The following is a 3,484-nucleotide window of genomic DNA, read 5'->3' as shown; positions in this document are numbered from 1 at the left end:
CGTTCCTAAATATTTGTCTTTTTCAGATTTCAAATGGGCTACCACATACGGATGTGTATGTAGACATATTTTAGAGTGTAGATTCACTCATTTTGCTCTGTATGTCTTTCCAGGAAGGGGTCAGATTTGTCCTTGATTTATTTATGAGGTATCCAGATGGCACTGCACCGCCAAGAAAAGAGGGTAACATCAAAATTATGGACTACTTTTTTGAGTATGTTGGTAAGGTCCGGTCATAGTCACTTGTTGAAATCTCTAAAAAAACAAATACTCCCTCCGTCCGGAAATACTTGTCATCAAAATGGATAAAAGGAAATGTATCTAGACGTATTTTAGTTTTAGATACATCTCTTTTGATCCATTTTGATGACAAGTATTTTCGGACGGAGGGAGTAGAAAACAGAGTTGGTGGTGATGGTGTGCGTGCCATCTTGCAATATAGGCCATCGGATTTATATCTAACGGATAGGAAAGAAACTATGGCAATTTTGCAAAAATATACCCACACGTTTCTCCACGTTCACAAATAAGGCCTTCCCTCGTTCAACCTTTTCTCTCACAAGATAAACTACTCATACAAATGCATCTTGATGTTCCGTGCAACGCACGGGCAGCTAGCTAATTTCTTTTAAAATAGTTGCCGCGATAATTGGGTTGAAGTGATATATTTTATGTCTGCCCCGAATGATTTCAGATTCACTAGTAGTAACAAAGAAAAGGTTGCCTTGTTAATTAACAGAAAACAGGGTGAAAACTATCACATGAGGCCGGTAAAAACAAGGCACACTGGGTTCAGCGTCATCGTCACTACAGTTGTGCATGCGCGAGAAGTCTACATATCGAGGGGGCTACCGAGCGAGGCACCGAGACACAATATTCGAGAGAGAAACCAATTGACAGATTATGATCAGATCGAGTTGTCACCCTTCTGCTGTCATTGTTGGGAAGGGGGAGGGAGAGAAAGACGTATCAAGAGTGTGCGCGGTAGGCACAGAGGCACAACTAGCGAGTGTGTGTGTGTGTGTGTGTTTGAAAGAGGAGTAGATAGATTATTATCAAGATCGATGTGCCACCCTACTCCTTCAGTGCCGGGTAGTGTGTGTGTGTATGTTTGAGAGAGAAGCCAGTCGATAGATTAGTATCAAGATCGAGGTGTCACCCTACTCCTTCGGTGTTGGGAAGTGTGGGTGTGTGTGTGGGGGGGGGGCAGTGACACTCACATATCTATACTCTTATTAAAAAACAGAGTTGGTGATGATGGTGTTCCTGCCATCCTGCAATATAGGCCATCCGATTTATATCCAACGGACAGGAAGGAAACTATGGCAATTTTGCAAAAAGATACCCACACCCCTCTCCGCATTTGCAAGTAAGGCATTCCCTCGTTCATCCTTTTCTCCCACAAGATAAACTTCTCATACAAATGCATCTTGATGTTCCGTGCAACACATGGGCATCTTGCTAGTAGGGAGAAGGAGTTTGTGTGACACATATCTAGCTATATTAAGGGATAGGTAGATAGCATATGTGTGAGAGACATTATTATACTTTGAGACATTAGTGGCTGTGGGTGGGCGGAATTAAAGGGGTGGGCGTGTTAGACATAGAGAGCGTGTGTGTTTCTGTGTGACAGACTTGTAGGATGGGGTAGAAAGATGAATTTAACCCTGATGGAGGGAGAGAAATACACGAAGTGCGCGTGTGTGATTCCGATGCCCACAGGGAAATGAGATATGTATGCGTGTGAGAGAGATTGCACAATTCATTCACGTATCACTATCTAGCGATCGTGGACGTGCATCGCTTGAACATAAGTCAATATCTACTTCGTATCGTGGCCAAAGGTACAATATCGATTCAACGCTATAAAGATTGGACACTCACATATCACATTTTTTCTATTTAAATAAACCTTTTCAGTTGTGCATACCAAAGTTACAGTGATGTTTCTTCAAACAACCAATGTAGCTATCATGTATATGCACCATTGTTACTCTTGCATTCAAATTCATTAGTCCTGGATGATTTAAGTTTCTATTTTGAAGTACTATATGTAATATTCATATATGAATTCAACGGGTACGCAATTTATGAAATGGAGGCTATGTAATCATATGAGGTAAAACTTTTAAGTAGCTGACTACAATATCCATTTCTTTTTGTGCGCCTCTACACTAACACATCAATGCATTATGTTGAAAGTAAATAACCAATGGCACTAAATTATCTATTTACACGAGAAATACATAGGCTGAGCGTTTGATCCCTTTTTTTGTGAACGCGCCACTACACCCGTACGATTGGCCGTGCCCGTGTGAACGTCCAAGTTATCGACGCATCATCCCGAGTTATTGTCTTTTTTTCTGGGGTGGACTTCACACAAGTTATTAACTGCTGACGCGTGCCCCGTGTACACAGTCTAGCATGACCTTCCCGCTAGCACGGTCCAAAATTAGTTGAAACTGGATACGAACGATCCCGCGGGCGGCAAAATCTCCCGCCTCCTTCTAAAATTTCCGCCACCTTAGTCTTTAGCATGCGAAATCCCCCTTTTGTCCTTGGTGCACGGAGACCAACAGTTACAATACCGCCCTCATCTACATGATAGGTCGGGGCTGCTTTGGTAACTTCCGGTTCCCCCACTACACGGCACCCCCATTTCCTCTCACCCTCCCGCAAAAATGACTAACTCCACAACACCAAAGCATCTTACATCACGCCGTCCGTACTTCATCGCCCTTTCTCCCCTCCCCTCTCGAAACCCTAGACTGCTCATCCACCGGCGTACCATAGCCCATTCACTGCCAGCGGCGTCCACCTCGCCGGATCTACTTCTGCGGCCGCATCTACCCCTCCCACCTCCCCTAGAAACAAGTAGACTGCTCATCCACCACTGTACCGCAGCCCATTCAGTGCCGGCCTTGTCCACGGCGCCGGATCTGCTTCGCCGGTACTCTCGTCAACCGCCACGCATCTGCAGCGGCTCATTCGTACTCCCCACCGGAGACGCTTCGTCCACACCCCCCGGAGCCGCCTCACCGACGCCCCCGTCGACGGCCTCTGATCCTCTTCGCCGACACCTTCCTCAACCCTACCGGAGCCGCTTCGCCGACACCTTCCTCAACCCTACCGGAGCCGCTTCGCCGACACCATCATCAACCCTACCGGAGTAGCTTCGCCTATACCATTCTCAACCCTACCGGGGCCGCTTTGCCAACTCACAAGTCCACGGCCTCAGATCCGCTTCCTCGCACCCTCATCCAACCTACCAGAGCAGCTTCTGACGCTCCGTCCATGGCCGCAGATCCGCATCGTCGACACCACCCTTAACCCAACCACCGGAGCAGCTTCTGACGCCCCGTCCACGGCCGCAGATCCGCATCGTCGACACCATCCTTAACCCAACCACCGGAGCAGCTTCTGACGCCCCGTCCACGGCCGCAGATCCGCGTCGTCGACACCATCCTTAACCCAACCACCGGAG

This window comes from Triticum aestivum, chromosome 2D (genome assembly GCF_018294505.1).
Source record: "Triticum aestivum cultivar Chinese Spring chromosome 2D, IWGSC CS RefSeq v2.1, whole genome shotgun sequence".
Lineage (NCBI taxonomy): Eukaryota > Viridiplantae > Streptophyta > Magnoliopsida > Poales > Poaceae > Triticum > Triticum aestivum.
The sequence above is the reverse complement of the archived record's forward strand: the minus strand, read 5'-3'. Positions refer to the sequence as shown.